The following is a 25,994-nucleotide window of genomic DNA, read 5'->3' as shown; positions in this document are numbered from 1 at the left end:
TGTGCTTATGGCATAATTAACCTGCTCCATGTGTCTAATGTTCTTTCAGTATTAGAAAGAAACTTACTTTAAGGTAAGTTTTGAGAAGGTCAAATGTAAGTCAAGAAAATATTCTGATTGATTGTCATTCTAATGGATACATGTCACTACCTGTTTTTCCAAACTCACTGAATGGACAACACCAAGAGTGAACCCTACCGTAAACTATGGACTTTGAGTAATAATGATGTGTCAGTGTGGGTGTATCAATGGGACCAAATGTCCCGTTCTGGTGGGGTATGTCCCCAGTGGGGGAGACTGGGTGTGTAGAGGCAGGAGTATATGGGAAATCTCTGTACCTTCCTCTCAATTCTGCTGTGAACCTAAAACTTCTCTTAAAATAAATAGTCTTTTAAAAAAAATAAGTACATCAAAGTGACATCTACTGAATAATTACAGTGCCCAGACCAGAATAAACTGTTTGGGATTAAGAAAAATACCAAGGCTGAGAATGCACGCGCGCGCGCGTGCGTGTGTGTGTGTGTGTGTGTGTGTGTAAGACAGAGACAGAGACTCATAAATGGACTCAGATATTTCCAAGGAAGGGCCCCAAGATACCTTCACTGGGATGGCTCCTTCAAAACAGTGGCAAGCCTGGAAAGTCTATAAAGAACATGATAATTTGGCAATCAGGGGGAACAGACAACCATGAAGAACCATGAGGAACAGAGAACCAGGGTGGAACAGAGAACCTGGGTCTTCAGGCTCCATTTGCTTGGTAAATGTCTTTAATCTGCCTAGTGTTCATGGGGGATACCTGGATGCTAGTCTATTTTAAGTCCTTTCGGACAAAGAAGCTAATGAGGATGCGGATGGTTTGGGTCCTCTTTGGTTGCAACAAATGGACAGAATTGCTTGAACTCATTCATTCATTCAACCAACTTCTTGGGCATGTAGTATGACTTGGCACTACCCATTGCAAATATGGAAAATGTCGTGACCACGCCTTCAGAGAGACCTGATTGGGGAAGCAGACATGGAGAACACATGTCCTTGTGCATCAGAAGGCTGCAACAGAAGCATACAACGTGTCCAGAAGTAGCGAGAGGAGGCCAGAGAACAGGACTGACCGTGGTGGGGTTGGGTGCAGGAGGGGAGCAAGCAGGGACAGAGATGGTTGGACTCAGGCCGATTTTAGGGACACTGGAGGAGGCAGGGGTCATGCAGGAGCAAGGATTCGTGTGTAGCAATCAGGGAGGATGGAATTACAAGACCAAAGGTACTATGAGAAAACAGCCTGAAGCGCAGAGAAGGAGCTGGCAAGGGCTGTTAGGAAGGGGAGCTCCCAGCGACAGGAGGAAAGCCCAGCCCAGAGAGGCAGAGAGACCAGGGAGAGAGTATGGAGGTTTGCTAGGATTCCTTCAAAGCAGTTCTTTCTGTTGCTTTACAGTCACACCTCTTTCTGTCACCGGTAACCTATTTGAAAAGAGGGCTTTCCTGTGTTACTATTGAGAATATTACTAGCAAAAGTCCAGCTCCTGTTAGGTATTATTCTTCCAGACACTACCTCATTTTTTTTCATTAAAATCACCTTCCCTTTTCTCCCGTGCTCCACAATAATCTGTATTGCACCTACCTCCTCATTAACATACAATGTTAAATATTCCTGGGTTAGCTTCTGGTTCTGCAATCTCAACCAGCAAATCAGTTTTGCTAATAATTAACAGTAATGAGCGCTTTTGGTATGCATACTTGCTAATGGGTTTACAGCATTCATTGTTCAATGAAACATTTATAACCTTTGCAGCTTATTAAAATGATTCAATCCTTAGGTAGTATACATGAAAAAATAGAGTAAAATTGCCACATAGCTTCAAGAAAATAATTCTGATAATTTAAACCAGTATCTCAATGACTTTACTTATTCCTGTTGTCACTAACTTCTTACCATTTGAGTTTAAAATAGCAATCACTTTCCATACGTTCTGAGATGGCTATGAAAGCAAACATTAGCTAATGAAAGTAAGTGGAAAACCACTATGGGACATATGGTGGCACCCCAAATAAGTGTGGAAGACTCCAGCAGCCATCACTCAGGCCTTGTCATTGATGCTTAATGTAGAAATCTCATCAACCAGGTCATGTGGTTTGCAGAGAAGGTAAAGGGAGGAGAGGCTCCTGGGAAAGAACTCTAGAGGAAAACAGAAACCACCACAGGAAGCTTGGAAGAAGGCAGATTAGGAGCATAGTACCAAAAACAGTAGGTTTTAATTATCCAGCAAAAGCACTTATTTGGAACACCACACTCATGAGCAATGCAAAATAACGGGTAGCTCTCTACCTACGTGTATACAGATGTGTATTTGTAAACAGCAAAAGGTTAACAAAACTGCCTATCCACAGGGAGGAAGACCAATTAGGAAAATTATTAGAGTCTGTACATCTTACCCCAGTGAGTGTTAAATATTTGTTTGCATTCATTATTTGCTGTCCTTTGTTTGCATTCACAAATATGCTTGCATCACAGCATTTGTCATCATAAGGACTATTCATATGTTTATAGACTTCCACTTGTAAATAAGGTGATGGTTGTATTTAAACTAAAAAATATCTTCCTATTCGAGCAGGCCTGGAATAAGGCTCTAGTGTATGAGTACGTGCACTTTTCTTCTCTCCTATCTTTACTTAGGAGACTGCCTTTATTTTATAGCCAGTTGGATGGGTGCTGTCCAAATGCCTGAACTAGCAAAACCCACAAGGTGGGGAGAGGAACCTTGGAATAAGGTTGGTCTCATTGTCTAGGGCCACAAGTAGGCACAAGTTTATGTGCAAGATGTTATTCAGAGGTAGAGAAATCAAGATCCAAGGCAAGCACCTGTATTTCCAGAGAGACGGAAACCAAGTCTGAGGCAAAGGGACTCCAACAGAGCAGAACACAAGGGCTCGCAAGCATAGGGGCAGGAAGCTGGAGAGGCTGGGCCATGTTTATAGGGCATGTGAGGCTCCACCTGTGTAACAGAGGCTGCTGCTAAGGGGCTGGGGTATGAACAGCACACTGATTTGGCAGAGGCTCTCCCACACTGGGATGTCAAAGGAGGGGCAGCCATGGTCAGTGCTGCTTTCTGAGATCATGTCTTCTCAGTGGAAGGGGCAGCCCCTGGCAATAATGTAAACAAGGTTCTGAGAACCTCCTCCATCCCCTGCTCCCCATATGATCACCAGGTTAAGAGCTGGCATGTCAGTATGGAAGGCGAGGCATCAGGGAGACCAAGCTGGTGACAGTAGGAAGCAGATAGGTGAGGGAAGTTCACAGAGAGAGACAGAGCAGTGGGGTTTGAAGACAGAAGCGATCTGAGGTGCTGATATGAGAGACTGTGGGTACCTGCCACGGAGTGAAGGTTTGTGTCCATATGCTGGAATCCTAACCCCCAATGTGATGGTGTGAGGAGGTGGGACCACTGGGGTGATTAGGAAATGAGGGTAGAGCCCCCATGATGGGATTAGTGCCCTTTTAACAGAGGGAGAGACACAAGAGCTCTCTCTCCACAACGTAAGGACACAGCATGAACATAGCCATCTGCAAACCAGGAAGAGAGACGGCACCAGACACAGGACCGACCAGCACCTTGATCTTGGACTTCCAGCCCCCAGAACAATGAGAAGTAAATCGCTGTGTTTAAGCCCCACGGTCTGTGGTATTTTTTATGGTAGCCCAAACAGACTAAGACAGTGCCAAGGCCACAGATTCGGATGGAAAAGAAATGTAAGAGCATTAAGATGATTTGAATAGGTAAGATTATACATGGATGTCTCTTACTTTTTCATTTGTTTGGGCTGGTTGGCTTCTGTTTAAATCCCTACCTTGTTCCATGAAAGTTGTTTGAAACAGCTTAAGAAATACAAAATTATTCACTCTTTTATTTGACAAAGAACTATGGCTAACTGCACATAGACTGGTGGGAAGGTTGAGGTAGCAAAACGTGTGCTTAGGATGTGTCACAATCATCAAAATGGGGCAGTTCTGAACTTCCCCAGTAACCAGTCAAGAAAAGCATATTTACATTTTAGGTGTTGCTCCACTAGGTTAGAAGAGGCAAGTCATAACCATCAATAATGAGAGACTGTTAGCTACTTCATCTCTACTAGTGTAGTTTCGAAAATTCCTCTGTGACAGCAAGTCACGGCCACACTGTTTCTATAGGAAGAGCAGCTCTTTATGCAGACCTCTGTTTCCACCTCTCTCTTGTCACTTCATCAACAGCATCTCTTTTTTTTTTTACTTTAAATTATTTATTGTTATGTTAATCACCAAACTCATTAGTTTTTGGTGTACTGTTCCATGATTCATTGTTTGTGCATAACACCCAGTGCTCCACGCAGAACGTGCCCTCCCCAATACCCATCACCAGGCCAACCCATCCCCCCACCCCCCTCCCCTCTAGAACCCTCCGTTTGTTTCTCAGAGTCCATCATCTCTCATGGTTCGTCTCCCCCTCCAACTTACTCCCCTTCATTCTTCCCCTCCTGCTATCTTCTTCTTTTTCTTTTTTCTTGACATATGTTGCATTATTTGTTTCAGAAGGACAGATCTGTGATTCATCAGTCTTGCACAATTCACAGCGCTCACCATAGCACATACCCTCCCCAATGCCTATCACCCATCCACCCCCTCCCCCCCCCCCCCGACCACTCCGGCAACCCTCAGTTCTTTTCCTGAGATTAAGAATTCCTCATATCAGTGAGGTCATATGATACATGTCTTTCTCTGATTGACTTATTTCACTCAGCATAACACCCTCCAGTTCCATCCACGTCGTTGCAAATGGCAAGATCTCATTCCTTTTGATGGCTGCCTAATATTCCATGGTGTATATATACCACCTCTTCTTTATCCATTCATCTGTCGATGGACATCTTGGCTCTTTCCACAGTTTGGCTATTGTGGACATTTCAACAGCACCTCTTGAGCAGAGCATCCAGAACTTTCAGAGAATATTTATATTTATCACAGCATCTCCAAGGTTTTCTGTGGGACCCATCCTGAAAGAAAACCTGACAAAAACAGTCCTGTGTTCATACTGGAAATTGCCTGCAAGACCCTAGCTCATGGAACCTATTATTGGTCATTGACGTCCCATAACAAAGAAATTTTTATTAACTTCAGTTAAACTTGTATTTAAAAATTAAGTCAAAGACATTTTTATTTAAATTCAATTAACTCTCTACCTACTAAATATATCGTACAGTATCTCCCCTTTTCCCATAGTTTTACATAGCACAAATATTTTAGGAAACATCATAGGGCTGCCAGAGAAATCAGTTCTTCCTAGCCTCAAAATACATTATAACTGATAACCTATTTCTCCTCAAAATGTTCTTGTGCACACAGACAAGTCATAATGATCTACGGAATTATTATTTTCTGCTTATTTTATCAAGCACAAAAAACTCACGCATATTCTAATACAATATCCTCATATCAATCGCATCACTGAGATAAGTTAAAGGTGGTTACTATAAACCCTGAAGCAACCACTAAAGTAAAGATACAGAATTGTAGCTAATCAACCAACAGAAAAGAACAATTGAATAAGGAGAAAATGTCCAATTTCCCAAAGAAGACAGTGAAAGGAAAAGAAAGTAATAATGGTAGAAATAGAAAAACAAGTAGCAAGATGATACAGTTAAAGCAAACTGTCAACAATAATCACATTGAATACAGATGGTCTAAACTCCCCAGTTAAATGATAGCAATGGTAAGATTGAATAAAAAAGCAACACTCAACACTATACTGCCTCCAAGAAACTCACTGTACAAATAAACATTTAATATCGGAAAAGGATGGAAAAATATAAAACATGGTAACACTAATGCACCAGAATTATCCAATTCTTCATAGTGGATTAAAAAAACAAGACTAAACCATATTTACAAGAAATTCACTTTAAATATAAGGGGTCAGTATGTTTAAAGTAAAAGAATGGAAAATATATAGCGTGCTAATATTAATCAAAGGAAATATTAAGAAAGTATCCTATTTTTATAAAAGTCAGACTTCAGAGGGAGGAAAATCTAAGGGATGAAGAATGGCATCGTATCATGATAAACGGAACATTTCTCCATAAGACATAACAATTGCCAAGAAGTGAGCACCAAACAAGAGAGCATCAAAATATATGAGGTGAAAACTGATAGAACAAGGAAACTGGACAAATCCATAATTCTGGCTAAAGACTTTGACACCCATCTTTCAATAAGTAATATACCAGCAGGGAGAAATCAGTGAAGATAAAGTCGACCTGAGTAGCACTATCAATCCACTTGACCTAATGACACATATAGAACACTCTACCCAGAGCCGGAAGTCTCCGGCTCTTCACACATTCTTCTCCAGCTCAGTCTGGAATATTGACCAAGACGGACCACAGGGAGCTGCAAGATACACATCAACAAATTTAAAAGAAGAGAAATCATACAAAACATGTCCTTGGATCACAACGTAATTAAACTAGAAATTATAACCAAGGGATAGCTGGGAAATCCTCCCGTATTTGAAAAATTACACAACACACTTCCAAATAACACATAATTCAAAAAAGAAGTCTCAAGAGAAATTTTAAGACATTTTCAAGTGAATGAAAGTGAATGTATAAATTATCAAAACTTCCAGCAAAAACAGAGCTAGGAGGAAATTTTATAGCATTAAGTGTTACATATTACAAAAGAAGAAAGCTCAAAATCAACCACCTAAGTTTCTACCTCAGGAAACTAAAGAAAGGAAAACAGTTTAATCCTAAAGTAAGCAGATGAAGAAATCATAAAATTAGAGCATAAATCAATGAACACAGAACAAGAAAAATAGTTAATAAAAACCATAAGCTGCTTCTTTAAAAAGATCAATAAAATTGATAAACCTCTAGCCAGACTAACCAAGAAAAAAATGAGAGAAGACACATATTGCCAATACTGGAAGTGAAAGAAGGGTCATCATCACTGAGTCCGCAGACATTTAAAAGATAATAAAGAAATGCTAGAAGCAACTCTACGCTCTCCTATTTGATAACCTAGATGAAATAGACCAATTAATTGACAGATTAAAAACTACCAAACCCACACAGGTAAAGCAGATCATCTGGGTAGGCCTATTACCTACTAAATAAATTCACTGGTGAATCCTACTAAACTATTAAGGAAGAAATGATACCAATTCTCCACAGTATCTTCCAGAAAACAGAAGCAAAGAGAATACTTCATAACTCATTCTATGAGGCCAGCATTACCCAAGTACGAAAACCTGATAAAAACAATACCAAAAAAAAAAAAAAAAGGAAACTACAGACCAAGACCTCTTATGAAGAAAGATGCAAAAACCCTGAATAAACTATCAGCAAGTAATGTACAACAAAATATAAGGAAAGAATTTTACACCGAGATCAAGTGGACTCACTGCCGATGTAAAAGATTGGGTCAACATTTGAAAATAAATCACGGCGCTAAACCACATCGACAGGCTAAAACAGAAAAAGCACACGCTTTTGCATATAGCAGTTGGAACAGAAAACGCATTTGACAAAACTCCAACACCCATTCATGATAAAACTTCTCAGCAAACATACAGAAGGATTTTCTTAACTTGTTAAAACAGAGGGAGAGACACAAGAGCTCTCTCTCCACAACGTGGAGAACATCTACAAGAAAATACAGTTAGTGTCATTCTTAATGGTGAAAATCTGGATGATTTCCCCCTAAGTTCAGGAACAAGGTAAGGGGTTCCTTTCTCAACACTCCTATTTCACACATGCTGGAAGCCCTAGCTGGTGCAAGAAGACAATAAAAGGAAATAAAGGAAAATAAAAAATAAACCATGGCCAAGATGGGCTGATGTCAGGAATACAACATTTCTCTCTCACTTAAAAATCTATTAAAGTAACTAATGACATTAATAGATTCATAACAGGATAAATGACAAAACCCACATGATTATCCCAATAGATGTAATGAAATAATCCTATAAAACTCAATATCCATTCAAGATAAAAGCTCTTAGCAAACTAGGAATAACCTAAGAGTGGGGGTTAAAAAAAATTGTTGCAAAGATAAGTCAACAGTGAAATGTTTAAAGCATCCCCTTTAAGAGCAAGAATAAGAGAAGAGTACCCTTTGCCACCACTTCTATTCAATATTGAACTGTGAGAGGGGAAAAAAGAAAGAAAGGGAAAAATTGAAAAGATATAAAAGGATTTAAAAGAAAGAAGATTGCACATAGAAAGACCAAAAGAATCAACAGTTAAATTATTGAATTAATAAGAGAGTTAGCAAGGTCGTTGGACAAAAAATCAATCCAAACAAGTCCGTGGCATTTCTGTAACCAGCCATAAATGTTAGAAAAATAATCCCACAATGCTCCATAGCAACAATAAGAAAAACACAAGAAAAAAATCTAACCAAAGATGTACAAGATCTTTATGGAGAATATTAAGCGCCATTGAAAGACATTGGTCATCTTTGTGTGTGCGTGCATGCGTGTGTGTGTGTGTGTGTGTGTGGTATTTTTGTGGCTATCGAGGATGATATGTTTTTTTTTTACCTAATACCTAATAAGTTGAGGGAAATATCCATGCTCATGGATAGGAAAGCTTACAGCATAAGGTTATAAATTCTCCGCAATTATCTCTCTTCAAAGCAGTCTCCATCAAAATCCCAGCAGTGTTTTGAGGAAGTTGGAAGGCCAATTATAAACAGTCTCTGGAAAAACAGAGGCTCATCTCATACTAGCTAGACTTTTATGAAGATTAAGAACAAAGTTGATGGCGGACAAGGGAGCGAAGGATTTGCCCTCAGAGATAACAGCACTTGCAAGATTATAGTGACGTAAGGCAGTGTGATTTGACGCAGTGGAAACCACAGACCAAGGGAGCCGAGCAGGAAGCCCAGGAACAAAGCTATGAATGTGTTGTAAGTCGCACTCTGTGACTGTGTGTGTGTTGTGTGCAGAGCTGGAGTTGCAGAGGGAAAGGGACAGAAGCACCACTGGTTACGTCCTTGTGACAAAGTGCAATTGGATCCCCACCTCAGATCAGACCCAGGAATCCATTTCAGTGCACTACACTGTGCTACATTTAATATACTGTAAGGTTCATCTATAAAAGATGCTACTAAGAATGTTAGTTGTATTGCAAAATGAGTACAGTATTTTTCATAAAATGTGTGCGTTCCTTTACAAAAAAAAAAAAAAAATCCATTTCAGTGCGATTTACAATCTTACTGTGAAGTCAAGGCAGAAGACACTTAACAGGCCGTAGAGAGGAAGGTCTTCATGAACTTTGGAAAGGACGGAGTTCTGTCTTCTCTGCCTGGAACCCTCTCCCCGCTTCCCTGGCACCTCAAACCAGGGGTAAGCGTGCTGGGAGACAGGGTGACAAAGCACAAGAGGCTGGTGCAGAAACCACTTGGACGGCCTGGGAGCGATACAGGGTTTCTGCGAATCACCGTGGCCGAGACCACAGCCACAGCAGACGCAGGCGCTCCTTCACTGAAGTCTGTGCACTGAGTGGGAGCTGGCCCCGGGGACAGCAGGGGACAGCAGGCTCCACGGGGCCCAGGCACAGCCCACCTCCAACAGCAGGTGGATCCAGCTCCAGCCTTCACCCTGTGACACCGACATGCTTAGCACTTCTGTTTGCTCTTTATTTCAATCTTGGTATTTTTAAAATACAGCTCTTCCACTTTTAGTTAAATAGAGTAGTGGTTGATGTTTGAAATTTTACACAGCTGAATTTCTTAACGTTTGAATAATCGTATCGCTGACAAATACCTGTCCGCCTTGGACTGGAGGGGACAGGTGAACCCTGCCTTTGCTGCCCCCCAAGTTCTGATGTGAACGTGAGGACAGACTTACCCTGTCCGGGAGAAGGGGCTATCAGAAATGGCTCTGGGAGTGACGACTGACACTCCAGGGCTGAGCAGAAAGAAACATGGCAAAGTGAGTTGACACAAGTTTGGGGATCAGAGAGAGACTTCAAGGAAAGGTAACTACCTGAGAAACGTGGGAGGTGGGAACCAGCCTCCCAGGTGTGAGAATCCGCAGTTTGGTTCTAGATTTAAATCTTGGCTCTGGTGCTGAGCGGGTTTGTGATCTTATGTGAGTGAAGTAAACTTCTACCTTTCAAATCTATTCTTCAAGGATTCTGTAAGAATGAGAAAGGGACATCTGGGTGGCTCAGTCGGTTAAGACCCACCTTCAGCTCAGGTCATGATCCAGGGGTCCTGGGACCGAGCCCCGCATCGGGCTCTCTGCTCAGCGGGGAGCCTGCTTCTCCCTCTCCCTCTGCCCCTCCCCCTGCTCGTGCGTTCTCTCTCTCTCTCTCAAATAAATAAAAATTTTAAAATTCAGAATGAGAAACAATGAGTGCAAAATGCCTGGAAAGTACTATGTATTCTGTGTGAGCTATGATTATTATTAATAAAGTAGGGTGGTACCTCCTTTTTTTCTCCATATGCTTGGATAATGACCGGGCCTTCACCACTTGTCACTTTATAGTCTATGTTTCACTCGGTGGTTTGCATTTCCACATTGGTCATAAAACATGTTTCCAGTATGAGTGGGTCCATTCCATATGGCCCATTCCATATGCTCTTCTGTTTATCCATCTTTTTTACCAATGCACCGATGCTAAATGTCTCCTAATTGTTTCACCTTATTATCTAATGGAGCTAATGGAGGAATTCCTTGTTCTTCAAAACTGCTTCAAATATTAGTGACAGGTTGTGTTTTCTGCATACACTCACTCATGTGGTCGACACGCTACTTCCACACCCTGCCCGGACTGCAGATCACTGAGTAAAATAAAGGTCTGGAGCCGCCAAGCTTTGGGGTAGCTTGTCACACAGCCGTAACTAGAAAGATATTCTTGGCCCTTTGCTTCCGTGAGCCTGTCACATAAAAAAAATAAAAAAAAAACCCTCAGGGGATATTTAATAGAACCGCTTTCCCTTGTGGATAAATGTGGATCTTTCCAACACTGAGCCTTCCCATCAGGATGAGTGCCACGCCAAGTCCTTCCCGTGTATCTACTGAAGTGACATGTGTTGTCTTCCCATTTAATCACTGGAAAGAGCTGAGTTGTGTGTGTTTTTCCCTAACGATAAACATCTTTGTATTCCTATGATAATCCCACTTTGTCAGGAGGTACTTTTGTATACACCCCTGGAATTGGTCTGCTAACATTAATATATTTCAGGGTGTATTCATAGAGAGATTAGCATATAATTTTTTGCTGTTCCCTGATTTTGATATCAAGGTCATACCAAACACATAAATCAGTCGTTTCACATCTTTCCTGATTCTGCTCTCATAACTGGGGTACCCACCCCTGGAATGTTCCCTGGAGCCTGCACATAAAAGTCTTCAGGTTTGGTGCCGAAACCACCAATACAATCACTTAATGTTAAAAGTACATTTAAATTGTCTATTTGTTCTTGTTTTACTTTAGGTACATTCTAAATTTTCTACGAAGGAGACTAAAATATCTTATTTCTGTGCCATTCTGGAATAATAAGTTTACCCTGTGTAAAATCCTAAATTGATGATTATTTTCTCTTAGCACTTAGATGTTTTCTTTGCCTTGTGGCCTCTGTTGTTTCTGTGGACCCTTGCTGTCATTCTGGCCGTAGTTCTTAAAAGGCGACCTCTCTTTGTCTCCTCAAACTGCTTCTTGTCTTTGGTGCTCTGCTGTTTCATGGTAACCCATCTGCAGGCAGATTTGTGGAGTTGCTAATGCTGCGTGGGGCTCATTAAAATAATTGAATATGACTTGTTTTAGTTCTGTGTATACTATACATTCTTCTTACATTTTCTCCCTTTCCCAGCCCCTCACCCACCATCCAAGCAGCTGTGCTGGATTTTGCCACGTGAGTGACACTGGCCAGAAGGAATGAGGCACCCAGTGAAGAGCAGGGGGAGCTGGGGACATCCCAGGTGGCCCGTCAACAAGCAAATCCAGCCACGTAAATTCACTGGTGTGCTGGTCACATGGGCACAACTGACTGGAGGTTCACGGGCTGTAGGATGAGCACCGCGATAGAGTGCTGTCCAAACATGGATGAGAGCAGGTATGACCAGAGACACCAATGCCACTCTGAACTGAGACTCAGGGCGTGGGTTCTCGTCCCGCCTCTGCCACTGACCAGCCGTGCCACTTAATTTATTTTCTGAGCCTCAGTTTGCTCCTCTACAAAAGGGAAGAGGAAAACCGGCTGCAGATGCTCTGCAGGGCTGTCGTCAGGATTAAATGAGCCCCTTGATGAGCAAGTTCAAGATGATCTCTCAAGAGCCACACACGGAAAGCATCGCAGATGTTGCCAGAAACGCCTGCTAGTGCTTCCCAGGCCTGCTTGGAATCCAATTTCAGAAACAACGTGCCCGCAGGAGAAAAAACGTGGTCCAGGGAGGCAGGTATTGGACACAGAAGGGAGGGATGGCAAGCCTGGAGAGTAGCAATTTCTGTAGCTGTTGATTTTACATATCATTAAACATAACAGCAAATATAAAGCAAGCGTTTCCTGCCCAGATCAAAAGTGGAGTCAGAGGGTAATGTTTGATGTTCCCTGTGAGTGGCCATTCCATGGCCATTCCACGGTCAGCTGGTGCAGAATGGTTCCTGCTTTGTTCCTCCAGGAGCAGGTGTACCACTCATTGCAGGGGCCAAAACCACCAGGGCCCCTGTGCCCAGAACCCCAGGTCTCCCCAGGACTGGGACCCCCCCCATGGCCACTCCCAGAAAACATCTACAAAGCTGCCACAGTAGAGCTGGGTGGACACTGGAAGAGCCATCCTGTCTGCTCTTTGTCTTGTGTCTCAGCAGAAAGACCGTGATTTCTGTGCCTGTCAATCAATCCTGTTCCAACCATGAATAGACCCTAACAACCTGCATTTGCGAAGAACACCTAATCTGAGTTCCTGCACTTCTGTGTCTGATGCCTCTGACTTTCCTGTCCTCAGCACCGAGGACTGTGTCTGACACGGAGCTGACCCAAGAAAAGTGTTACAAGCACGTGGCTCACATCCTAGGGTCCTCTGGTTGCCATTTGGTTTATCCAGACAGAGACAGATTTGCCCTTTTCTATTGCATATCTGACAAGGTCCAGAGATAATCTGACCATCGTGCAGGGGTCCACACACCAGCCCATTTCACAGGGCTTGATGGAAACATTTACTCTACACCCTGGCGGCGATCCTAGGTTCCCACCGCTGGAGTTTTAAATACTTTGACAACATGGAAACTTGAAAGGTGATATTTCTTTTAAATCAAGAGCATGGGCTAGGTTGAAGACAGAAGGAAGGAAACGCACAGACCATTCCATAATTTTTGTTACTTTTTTCTTTTTTTTTCTATTTTTCTCTTTCCAATGGTTCTAAGATATATGAGGCTGCTTATTGGTCACGATGTACTTATGGAAAGAGCTTTCATATCTCATGCAGCTCACAGTGGCTCCAATGGAAATCTATTTGTTGTGACTAAGTAAGAGTGATATTTTTGCTAGGGAGTACCTGCTACATTGCATTAGTTTTATTTGGGGAAAAAGCATTTTCGTCTCTGAATTGCAGTACATTTGATTTCCTTGGTTAGCTCAAAAACGTAGATTGACTGATTGACTTAAAAAACGTTCACGGAAGCTCAAGGGATTAAAGCAGGCAATACCTATAAGTGCATGCTGTGAGAAAATAAATAAAATAAAGGCATGACATTGGTTACTTTTGAATTAACAAACATTTCCCTTTTTGGAAATTTTGTTTGTCTTTGAAATGAAGACTGAATACATACGATTTACATCAGATAACTTTCCAGGAAGTTTTTTCTGACCATAGACTCTTCATACTGCTTTTCTTAACCTCTGCTATTTTTCTGCTATCACACGACTATTCCTGTACCTTTAAGTATCTGGGGCATTTTTGCAGGCAAGATGGCACGTAAATCATTAAAATAATAAGCAGACTGGAGAAGATGTACACATTTCTCACTTACTGGTTTAAGTAAAATGGATGCCTCACAATCAATTCTGAGGCAGAGCCAAAGAATTTGCTACCCAAGGCAACACAGGTACAGCAAGTCACTTTATGAACAACACTGGAGACTTTAGTCACATGAATAAGGTACTTGTAGTAGACGCTGACTGCCAGCAACGTGTCAGAGTTCACCTGATAGTGCAGACGATGTTTTATTTTCACAAATGTTGATCTGTTCATCCAACCACCCATCCAACCAACTGTCCATCCATCCATCCATCTGTCCACCCATCTGTCCATCTGTCCATCTGTCCGTCCATCCATCCACCCATCCACCCATCCGTCATCTATCTCTTATCTATTATCTCTCTTTCCATCCATCCATCCATTCGCCCATCCATCCATCTGTCCATCCGTCCATCCATCTATCCATCCATCCACGCATCCACCCATTCACCCATCCACACATCTATCCATCCATCCATCCATCCATCCACCCACCCATCCACCCATCCATCCATGCATCCATCCATCCATCCATCCATATTTCCCCATCTATCATCCGCTTATCTATTCATCTACCTAACTTTTACATGCACACACCATTTGCACAGAGCACTGTTACATGTAATCAGACAAGTAATATCCCAAAATAAAATCTTTTCAACAGTGTGCAGTCCACCTCTGGAACGCGAACCCATCAAAGGCAACATTACACTACTTAGCTAGTGTTCAGCACAGTACCCAGCACACAGTAGGGGGGGGTGCTCAATACATGTTTCCTGATTAAAAAACACTGAAGGAATCATTGCAATAGCTCAGAAGGCAAGTGTCAGTCAACTGTTGGTTCCATGGAGTTAATGAAAACATGGGTCATTTGCCAGGTTTATCCTGCAGTGTCGTGACCAGGTCTTTCTCATGTGATGATTCATAAAATGGTTCATCTTTAGAGGTTTGCAGAAACTATGCGATATCCTTGGGGCTTCTACAGATTTCCTTGGGCTATACTATTAGAAAATTAGATCTGAAACTCAGCCAGTAGTGCATCCTTGATTACAATTATGGTTAATAGATTTAAGGAGAAGCATCTTACATTCAAAGTTTCCGCCCTTGAGTGGCTGAGAGCATCCTTCTTTATGGCCATGGAACTTGGAACACCAGAGTAAGTCCTAATGCTCCCTCAGACCTCCCAGGGATCTACGTGGCACCGACACCACGGGGTCTCCAGCCAGGAGGCTTGGAGAACGGGCTGCCCTCCCATCTGCAAGTGGAGCTTTCATCCTTTCAAATATCGAAAGACAAAAGGAGGCTCCTGGTCCCTTTTCTGAATAAAAGACAGCATAAGCATATATACACATCTATAGCTCTCTCTAGATAGGTATCTAGGAAACTTTATCAGCAAGACAGAAAGAAATCTCTAAAAAGAAGCGATCTCAACAGTTTCTTCAAATGTGCAAGGCTGGGGACAGCAGGCACAGAAACACACAGCTGTTTACAAAGCTAAGTATGATGGGCAACTTTCACAGTAAAGAGAGAGAATAAATGCTTATAAATGCTTTTTAAATCGAGAGAGAGATAAGAAAAAGATCTGGAGAGAGACAGAGACAGAGACACAGGTGAAGAGACAGAGAGAAGACTCGAGACAAGTGTTTGTCTTTCTTCATCCGGAATGCCACGGCCAAGTACCACACGGCGCCGGCTCACACAGCAGAAATGTGCTCCTCATGGCCGTGGAGGCAGCAGCGTGGACGGGTCGCAGACTGCTGGCTTCTTGTGTCCTCAAGTGGCATAAAGCAGGGAGGCTGGCTCTCCGGACGCTTTTCACAAGGGCACTCCTCCCACACAAGGGGGGCCTCCTCACCACCTGCTCACCCCTCAAAGGCCCCCCCTCCCAGCACCGTCACCTTGGGGGCTGGGATTTAACATATGAATTTGGGGGGACACAAACGTTCAGTCATAATGGCATTATTACTGTATCACCCCTGCTATAGACCGAATGTTTCTGTACCCCCAAAATTCATGCAGGTTCTTAGCCACCCTAGCTGCCTGCCTTTTAAGACAAAGAATAAGCCTAGCCTGGAACCCTCTATGGCCAACCCCTCAACGAAGCACAGAGTTAAGGTGAGCCTTCCTTCCAACTGTGCTGCTGGGTCCAGGACTTCTCCCGGCCGCGTCGGCGCCCATCCAACACAGCTCACGTTGGTGACAGGAATGGGCATCAGCTTTCATGTGACCCAGCCCCACCTGGAACCCTCCCAGACTCCTCGGCCCCACAGCCCAGTTAGAAAGGCCCTCAGCCTCCCTGCAACCCAGCGCCAGAGCCCAAACCTCCAGGGCCCACAAGAACAGTGATTCAGTGAGGAAACCATCCAGAAAAGAAACCAGTACTTTTTGGCCACAGAGAAAGTGAAACTCCAGACTATTTGTTTCTTTTTTGGATAAACATTTAAACACAGGAAGACCCCAGGGCTCTGCGTAGACGCACTGCCCACCCCTGAGTCCTGTCTTCCTTGGCCACCAGAGCCAGATGGAGAAATGTCAGCAAGTAGACCCCACTTGACAATATGGCAAATGCCAGAGACTGTCACCACGTGGTATAGAAAGTCCCGTGCTCCTGCTGTCAGGACCCAGGACAGAGCATGGCCACTCCATCTCCTCTGCCCTTGCCACCTGCCCCTTGGGAGTCCTGCCCTCCAGAGCCCTGCCGCCATGTCTTTCCTGGCCACAAAGAATCGCCACATACAACAATTAAGTCTTGAACTTGGAGCCACTGAGACGATCAGAGACAGGTAAAATGGGGGATCTCCCTATTGGTACCGGATGTTCCATTAAAGGGTATTGTAGTAGAACCAGTAAGACATGTTGCACTGATAGAAGCTTCCAGCCCAATTCCATGGACTCTGACCCCTTCCCACACTGAAGAACACACACAGATAAGCATATGGGTAGACAGACCAATAGTCAGAAAGATAAAACCAACTTTTGATTATCTGTGTTAATGGAAGGACAACACAGAAAAGTCAAAATCGCAAAGCACCCAATCTCATTTGAAGATTTTAAGTTATTTGTCTTGACTTTTCCCATCAACTTGTCTCTGGTGTAGCTGGAGAGAGAGACAGACACAGGGCAGAGAGGGAGGAAGGGGAAATTAAAATACTGTCATGTTTGAGAAATGTTTAAATATCTTTGTTTCCCATTCTTCTGGAGATGCAAGCGCGCGAGGAGACACGGTCACAGCGGACCACTCCTGCCTGGAGCCATGCGGGCCTGGTGCCGGTCTTGGCTGAGTGACTGGGCCCGCAGAGCAGCTTGGGGAAGTCAGCGGCTCACCCTGTGCTTCAGCTTCTTCCCCAGAGAGAAGAATGACAATCCCCACCTTCCTGGGCCATGGGTGTTAGCAGGCGCAGGCAGACCCGCACTCAGTGACAGCCTCGTGACTAGCGCCCCGTCCCGTGGGGGGAGCAGTGCCTGTGAGCCCCAGTTTACATGCTGCAGAGACAGTGTGTAGGCGCCACCTGCATCCTCAGACTCCTGCTCCCCAAAGCTGAGCCCTTTGCACTGTGTGGGCGGGTGGTGGTGGTGCATCGTCCTTCCCCTTCCCTGAAGACCCCAAAAGCTGCCCTTGGGTCATTCCCCATGCCCAGCTGCCCTTGCCTTTAGCAGACTGATAAGGTGGGGAGCCAGGGAGCCCGTGGTGTCCCCCACCGGGCCCCACCCGTGGAGGGGATTGTTCCACCACTGTGGGGACAGGGAGGAGGGGGCACTAGGCAATCTAAATCCAAGCACGCTTCAATTCCACACAGCCAAAGATGCTCTGTCAACCTCGGACCTCCCTGAGCCGCAACTTCCTTCTGTGCAAAAGGGGATTGATAATCCTGAGCTGCTAACATGCCCCCGGGGTTTGGAAATCTTGGCCTGGGCCTTGAGGTGATACCAACAGGTGCTGAGTCGTGCTCTGCACCACCATTTACCACACGTAAGTGGGGGCGGCTGTGCCACCTGTCTGAGCCTCACTTTCCCCTCTTGAACACCACCTACCTTCCCTCATTGCTGTGGATCAGAAGACAAAGGACAGAGAACCAGCGCTTGCAGGATGATCGCGGTCGTTTCTACCAGCGTTACCAGCATGATGACAACGATCTCAAACGCAGATAATTAGACGTAAAGTAGGAAAGACACCAAACCCAATTCCCGATCCCTCCTACACTAAGCAGGAGTGGTCACTGCTGTTGTCGGGACAGTCCCCCAGCCCCTCTGTGAAGCTCTTCCCTGGGGGCCTCCCAACAGCATCGGATTCTAGCAGTGACAACAATCACAGGGAAGAGTGATCCGTTGGCAGTCTTTTCAGGCTAACTGTGTTTAGGCACTATCCAGAGCACTTCACTTCTAGGCTCTAGAGTGAGTTTCTTGAGTCCTCACAGGGTGGAGGCTGAACGGAGAGGCCCCAAGGCCTGGGGTGCACTAGGGGCATCATTTGTGCTTGGCTGCTCTGGAAGAGGCTGATGAGCAAGACAGAGTCTGCAGTAAGGTCGAGATCCACTTTCCTACAGGAACAGAGCCTGTCCAGGTGTCGGCAGCCGCGACAGAGCAGTCCCCAGACCACAGGACAGCATCAGCCCCGTGATTGCCCATGTCATGTCATGTCGGAGATGCTGGGCATGCTGCTTGCTCTCATTACTAAAGTGAAGTCTGGCCAGAGGATCTTCACGTTTGTTTAAGGCCTCCGGGTCTTTAGGGACTTATACTTTTATATTGAGAGACCTTCACCTAATTAGATGGCGGTGCCTTCCCACGAAGTAGGAACAAGTCAAGAATCAGCATGAGTGGGCGCCTGGGTGGCTCAGTCATTGAGCGTCTGCCTTCGGCTCAGGTCATGGTCCCAGGGTCCTGGAATCGAGCCCCGCATCAGGCTCCCTGCTCCGCGGGAAGCCTGCCTCTCCCTCTCCCGCTCCCCCTGCTTGTGTTCCCTCTCCCCCTGTGTCTCTCTGTGAAATAAATAAATAAAAGCTTAAAAAAAAATCAGCATAAGTCACAGTGAACGGCTATGTCACAGTCCATCGGGTGTGTTACAGATCCGTGCTTCTCCCCACTAGGTCCAATTCCCCCTCTGGGGACGTAGGACTGTCCTCCTTCCTCTGAAGGTAGACATGGCCACGTGACTCACTACTCCACAACTCACCACGTCCCCTTCCCTTTGCTCTGTGGCCGGTGATGTCCCAGAGCCACTGCCCACCCGAAAGGGACGTCTGATGAGCCAGGAATACACCTCTGACATTCGGGCAGGGGGTGTTTGCTATGCAGCCTCATCTGGGCTATATCCCGGCCGAGACGCTGAGCATCTCATGGGTCCCAGGCACCGTTCTAGGCTCTAGAGATGCAGCCCTTCCTAAGGCAGCTGATTCGAAGTCCCGGATAGCGAGGCCTGCCTGACAAGAAAACCAACGGCAGCACTGGTTCATTCAGGAAGACAGCGGAGAACCTAAAAGAGAGAGGCAGGGACATGCCGGAGACCATTGCTGTGGAGGGCTGGGGTCAGGATGAGCTGGCTCCGGGTGTGGCCGGTGGCACAGCCAACACATGGTTCCTGAAGGAATTTCAGTGTGTGTGTGTCTGACGAGGGCAGTAACAACCCAGAGCAGGCAGGAGGGCCCCCGTGAGCTTTGCTTCATCTGTGCACCCGCAGGGGGGTGGGTGTTCCTCCCAACAGTCGTCTGCCCAGAGCAGACGGGGTCCTCAATGCACACTTGTGGACGGAACTGGCTGCCGGTGCGAGGCATTCATGCCACCGCTCTTCGGCTTCCCGGAAGGCTTTCACCCTGCACCGTGACTTGGCCTGTCCAGCCTGCAGCTCTGGGTCCGGGCCAAGATGTGAGAGCACCGAGGACCCGGCAACACACGGAGCCGCAGCCGCCTGGCCCCGTGCCCACTGTCTTCTCCTTCGTGCCGCTAACCCCAGAGCCGGCCGCCTGTGTGGACGCGTCCGCCTCCAGGAGCCCCCAGCCCTCGTGCACACACTTGGCCCAACACACTGTCGATGAAGCAGCGGTTAGACAGCTAGGATTTCACATTCTGAAATGAAACTTTTTTAATGCACAGTCCTTTTTAATTCTGTTTCTAATTACTGCACTGTATACAACCCGGAATGATGGGGAATTGATAAAATATGCAAATGAGCCAACAATTCATAGAATACATTAGAATTTCCATTTAAACTGTTAGTTAAGCTGTACACATTTGTAAATGTAAACATTCACCCTCAGGAAAAATATTTTTTAAACTACAGCATAATTGGAAACTCCACAATAATATAGAACAGAACAAGATCGTTGCAGGGAAGGGTACCCTCTCGCTGTAAATTTAAAAAGAACATTTCCACGGGGTTGTCGCTCGCTCCGAGCTGCTCCAGGGCACTTCCTCTGGGTCTCCATACAGCACTGCGTGCTCTCCTCCAGATAGGCCGTGGGGCCTCTCCCTCCCTCGCCAGGAGGCTCTGCACCACCACCGAAAAGAACCAAGCCCTCTGTGTCCCTCCCCGGCCCCACCAGCTCCCCTGCCACCGAGCAGGCGCTCACTGAGTTCATGTGGAAATTGAACAAGGGGGAAATGAACCGAATTGAACAGGACTGAACAGAATTAGTTTACATGTGGTGCTAGGATGTCTGTGGATTTCCATTTGAGGAGCTAAGGAAGCGCATCCAAATTTCCTCCGCTTCTGCCTGTGCACAGAGGGTCCTCAGGCCAACCAGCGTGCAAGCAGGACTGAGTGGGTTAGGGGGTGTCCGGGGCTGGAATCACCCACAATCTAAGTACACAAGGCTGTGCATCTACCCCGCCTTCCCGTTTGGGAAGGTTCTACACCCCGTGTCTGGATGCAGAGACAGTGTCCCTAACCCCAGTGCAGCTCCCTCCTGAATTGCCTTTACCTGGCTCCTCCTTACACGGGATGCTCTGCGCTCACCAGAACCCAAGTGAAGACAGACACTGAGTCTTCAAAAAGGCTGCCGCTACCCTTATTTCCATCCATTAGAATTTAAGTCAGGAAAATGTCGGCTTTTGTGAAAAGCATACCTGACCATGAAACACACAAAACCCATAGGCCGGTTCCTACCCAGTTTTGCGGGTGCTGCTAGGAAGCGTGGAGCTAAAGGTAACTCTCGGGAGCCGCAACCCCCATCACCAGTTCTTGGTGGGCTGTCGCCTCTCCCCTTCTATTCGGCTCCTCATTTCCCTTTTTTACTATATTCTCTACTGGCATGCATCGGAAACAGACTGCAGTTCCTTTTGAGAATGATAAGACATAATTAATAATCCAAACAGAACGAGCGTCTGAAACATCATGAGAACGGCCAGGCGACCAAAGCCGTGCGCACACCCCGGGGTTACCGTGGATCCCACAGTTCCTTCCCGTAGTGTCAAGACACACACACCAGACATCTCACAAACCATACTGGGGAAACAGGACTCGTTTCAGATTGAAAAAAGACAAATCATTTGGCAGACAGCGTTCGTGATTTTCCCAAAGGCCAACGAATTAATGATCTATAAATAGGAACCACACTCCTGTGCTTCATCACATTCTCTAATCACTTCCTCCAGAGACTGATCAATTAATGAGGGGGAGGGAGGAGGGAGCTGGAAGGAAGGCAGTTGTGTGAGTACACGCTGTGTGCCAGGGGACAGTACGCACGGGGCGGAGGCGGGGCTCAGCCACAGGCCCACTTCCCGTGGTTCCGGTCACCTGTGGCCACCTGTGGTCCAGGAGCAGATGACCCTACTCCTGACGTGTGGTCAGCAGGTCAAGAGAGCCTAAGGCTACGTCACCCACCTACCCCACCTCATCACGTGGGCATGTTACCATCTCACACCGTTACTCGAGAAGGACAGCGAGTGCACAACAGGAAGATGGTTTGAGCGTGAGCCCCTTCCCGTGTCTTTTGTTACAGTCATTGTTAAAATTGTTTAATTTTGTATTAGTTTTTGTTGTTAATCTCTTACAGTGCCCAATTAGAAATTAAACTTTATCATACATATGTGTGTGTTTAGGAAAAACAAGTATGTGCAGGGCTTGGTACTCCCCGTGGTTCCAGGCCCCTCCCTGTGGGTCTTGGCACGCCACGTACCTGCCACAGACCCAGGGCGACTACTGGACAGGGTTCCACGTGAGTAACTCTGCAGAGTAGGCGTCATCATCCTTATTTTATAGATAAGACTCATTCCACTGAAGCTGAGAAACAAATGACTTGGCCAGTGTCACAAAGTCGTAAAGTTGTAAACATTCCTTACAACAGCAAGCCCCCAGTTTTTCCTCTAAAAGATGCTGTGGTGGGGCGCCTGGAGTGTCTCAGTCGTTAAGCGTCTGCCTTCGGCTCAGGTCATGGTCCCAGGGTCCTGGGATCGAGCCCCGCATCAGGATCCCTGCTCGGCGGAAGCCTGCTTCTCCCTCTCCCACTCCCCCTGCTCGTGTTCCCTCTCTCGCTGTGTATCTCACTCAGATAAATAAAATCTTTAAAAAAAAAAATAAAAGATGCTGTGGTGCTTAGTAAAAACTCTGTCATACTTAAATGTTCTGGTGCCTCCCATTATTACATGTCATTCTTTCACTAGCTGTGGGAGGTAGCTAAAACAGGGATCTGCCCATTCCGGAAGTCAAAAAATTGGGGTCAAGAGGTTTAAGAGCCTAGTCTGGGTCCACCCCGATAGTGCACAGCAGAGCGGATTGGAGGCCCTCCATGCCCCATGCCGCAACACCCTCACCGGGTTCCCTCCACCTGTCCTGTGGAGACACGAGACCCTGCGCCCAAAGGCACTGGGTCAAATGCGTCTGCTTGCAGGTTATCCTACCAAGAGCATTTTTCTCATGATTTTATGCCTCTTTTCCTCTGCACTGGATTTCCTTAGCCAAATAATACATTTCAAAGTTTTGAGTAAGTCCTTGGGGATAAATCCAGAAAAATGCCTTCTCCTTCAGATTCGATTCTGACCTGTGCACCAAGCTCCTAAGCTTTATGACCAGTACCTTCCTCCTGCCCGTTTAATACGACAGCAGAGTCGAGAAAATATAACCATCCCTGGAAAGAGGAGGTTAAGTGAATGCCTGATGGCCTCCAAGAAGCAATTAAGACTCGAGCAGAAAGCTGGAGCTGGTGCTGAACCTTCCGGTCCCCAAGCCCCCGAAATCCCGGGCCCCCGCCTCAGTAGAGACTGACATATTTCCAATGACGACGATGATGAATATTCAGCAGCCTGAACACCACTGGCATTTCTAAATCAATATCAATGGAAACCCTCAGGCAATCAATGGGCTGAGGATAAACCTTCATCGATACAGCTTTCCTGCTACCAACGGGTGCAACCTCCCCGCCCCCACCAATGTCTAACAACTCCTGGGATTCGCGAACTCTCTTCCTTGACATCACCTAAGCCTTTCAACCCTTACAGACAAGATTTCCTTCTTTCCGTATCTAATAATTCACATCGATAACCGCTCCCCGCCTCCCTAATACGAACACGTCTGGCCTGACACCCATCCGAGATTCTGGTTAAATGAGAGGAACCTGAGCGGGCCATTGTTGTTTCGTCTTCGAATTGTTTAAGTGTGACTGAGCTCCATCAGGTAGTTCCAATACGACCCTAACCAAGGTTCCTGTGAGTAGCTGCGTGGCTCAAAGCAAAGCAGCAAGAAGCCAGTTTTGCTAGGTAACCAGCTGAGTGGTTTGCAAGAGGCCGGTTTCCTCACGGGGCAGTCGGGCATTACGCGAGCACCTTGCGGGGCTGCAGTGAGAACCAATGGAAGATAGAGGATGGCAGGTGGGCGGGCACACATCTCACGGCGGAGGGCAGAGGAGGGCCGCGGGGACCAGCAGCCCTCGCGGAGGGCCTTCTGTGGTCCACAGGTCTTTCCCCTTCCCCTGGGTGCTCTCACACCTTAGGGAAACTGGAAGAGAAAACCTCCCCTTCGCAAGGCCGCGCAGCTCCCCGTGGAGTACCGGAGAAAGAATAAAAAGCATTAAGAAAGGGGTGGAATTAAATAAACCCTAAGGCTCCTTCTAAGTAAGACTGTCCTTTTCTGGGCTCCCTGTGACGGTCGAGACCCCACGAAGACAACAAGGATCGGTTGGTTATGTGCCTTTCACGGTAAGGTACTGACTTGGGAATTCCAACTGTTTGGACCAGCCCCGACATGGCAAACTGTTCGACCCATCTCAGGGAAGAGCAAAGCGAACGGGCTATTCCTTAGACCATCCATCCAGTCAACCCAGACTCTGACAGAGGGCCCTGGGGAACGAAGGAAATTAAGAAATGTTGAGATTAAACGTGTACTTCCCTGCAGTCCTAGCAGGTAAGACTGGAAACTCTGCCCCAAAGCGAAGGACCCTGGGATCAGAGATGTTGAGTAACATCGCCAAGGTCACACAGCTAACAGATGGCAGTGGCAGCACAGGAATTCAAATCTGTTGTCCCTGCACCCTGGAGAGTCAGATTGGCCCTCACAGCCGCAGAGATGGGGACCCACGGAGCCTCACAAAGTGGAAATTGATGCCAGGTGCCTGTAAGGGCTTCGTATCAGTTATGCATGAAACCTCACAGATCTGTGTGAACTAATATTCCTGCTTCCAAGATGAATTGCAAGATAAAAACTCGTGTTTGTGTTAGCAAAAGAAAACTTCTTTGGGGGATAAAAGAAGGGAAAAAAAAAAACCGACAGCAGTTCTGGATCTAAATTGAAGGAAGGAGAAAATATCCTGAATTGAATAACTCAGGAATCAGTCTTTTCCCCGCGAGAACACAGGTTATTTATGAGAAACAAGGTTGAAATGTCTGCACCTGGAGCGGCTTCCAGAGGCTTTTGTCCTGACTGGGGGGGGGGGGGGGGGGGGGGGGGGGGGGGCTATACCCAGTTGGTGGATAAACACTGACATCTAGTGGCCAATTACATTAACCAATTACATTCTCTATTGAACCACCTACACCGGAAAAGAATTTGATAGTATGTATTTTGTAATTCATCAGACTTTTACTGAATACCTAGAACATGATAGATGTCATGCTAGACATTATACAACACTCTTCAAGCCTACAGAAATTTCTCCCACCAAAACCAACCCCTGAAAAGAAATGGAAAATTCTCTAGAGCCTTAGACCTCCTTACAAATGCTCAAGGTGACCTAGCCAGAGAGGTCAGCGAATTGCAAGGGAAACGAACAGCTGCCTGGGTTTGTGGCCACATCAAGGCCCCGTGACTGGCTGAGTGCAAACCTCAAAGCCTTCCCTGCTCATGTTGGCTCAAATGACGGCATCAGTACACGGCCAAGCTGACTTCCCTTGACTAATCTCCCTACCCTGATCGACAAAGCCACCTTCCCCTTCCATGAGGAGTAAACTGTCACTTCCATAACTCCTTATACCTGGATTTGGGGAAATAAAAGAGACCCCAGAAGACAGGCAGGAAGACTTGGTTTTCCACCACGGCTGCACCCTTGGCATCCTCAGCCTAGTTGTTGACCTCAGTGAGGCTGTGACTTTGTCATAAAACGAGGTCCTTTCACTCACTTCACAAACTGTGAGGACAGAATGGAATCTTTCTTCTTGAAGTCACTGAGCAACCTCTGTGAACCGAGCCCTATGCCCACCTGGCATGGAGCTCCGTGCCCCGGGATCATCACCCATAATCAACACCTTCTCTTCCCGTCCCCTCTGCTCCCCAGATCACTCATGGCAGAGTCAGGAGGTGGCACCGGGTCCCCTCTAAGACTTCTTCCAAATGGACCAGTTACACTTCTACAGAATTCCCTCACTTCCTGCTCAGCTCCGAAGCAGGAGCTACGAGCCCATACAGAACAAGGGGTTTCCATGATTTACCGTTAAATTAGAAAGCCTATATTTCAAAGGTATGGATGTAAATTATGCCCGTGACAAAGGCATTAAATCACGCAGTGTTGAGGTTCCCAGACCTTATTTATGAATTTAGTCTTGCACATAACTTTATCACTTTCATTTTAGATGGGATTC

The sequence above is a fragment of the Callorhinus ursinus genome, unplaced genomic scaffold, assembly GCF_003265705.2.
Source record: "Callorhinus ursinus isolate GAN/ISIS: 27379988/994484 unplaced genomic scaffold, GSC_fseal_2.0 scaffold10, whole genome shotgun sequence".
Lineage (NCBI taxonomy): Eukaryota > Metazoa > Chordata > Mammalia > Carnivora > Otariidae > Callorhinus > Callorhinus ursinus.
The sequence above is the reverse complement of the archived record's forward strand: the minus strand, read 5'-3'. Positions refer to the sequence as shown.